Source organism: Alligator sinensis, unplaced genomic scaffold, assembly GCF_000455745.1.
Source record: "Alligator sinensis unplaced genomic scaffold, ASM45574v1 scaffold839_1, whole genome shotgun sequence".
Lineage (NCBI taxonomy): Eukaryota > Metazoa > Chordata > Crocodylia > Alligatoridae > Alligator > Alligator sinensis.
The window spans coordinates 3,942,425-3,942,882 of NW_005841885.1; positions in this window are offsets into that span (position 1 = coordinate 3,942,425).

Consider the following 458-nt stretch of genomic DNA (forward strand, 5'->3'; position numbering starts at 1 on the left):
GCCAGCTCTGAGCTGCACATGCAGACTGCCCCGTGCAGCCTGAGACTGGCTGGGAACTGTCCCAGTCAGGGGAAGTTCCCAACCAGCTCCAAGCTAGGCGGGGAACTGTCTCCATGCAAAGAGCAGCCAGCCTGTTCCCAGCCCCTGCTCCATGACTGCAATTGGGGAGCGGGGGCTGGAAGATCCCTGATGCTGGGCTAGGGGAACATTGTCCACACTTGGGAAAGCAGGGCAGAGGATGGGGAGCTTGTTCCCTGCCCAGCTCTGGAAGCACAGAGCCAGGGGGTCGGGACAGTATGGGGAGCGTGTTTCCCTCCTATCCCCCAGCTCTGCGCTTGCAGAGCTGGACTGGAACAGGCTCCCCAGCCCTGACCAGCAGGGAACTTCCAGCGCCAGCTCCTCAACTGCAGGACTGCTGCTGGGAGATCATTATCTCCCAGCCCAGGCTCCACGGTCAT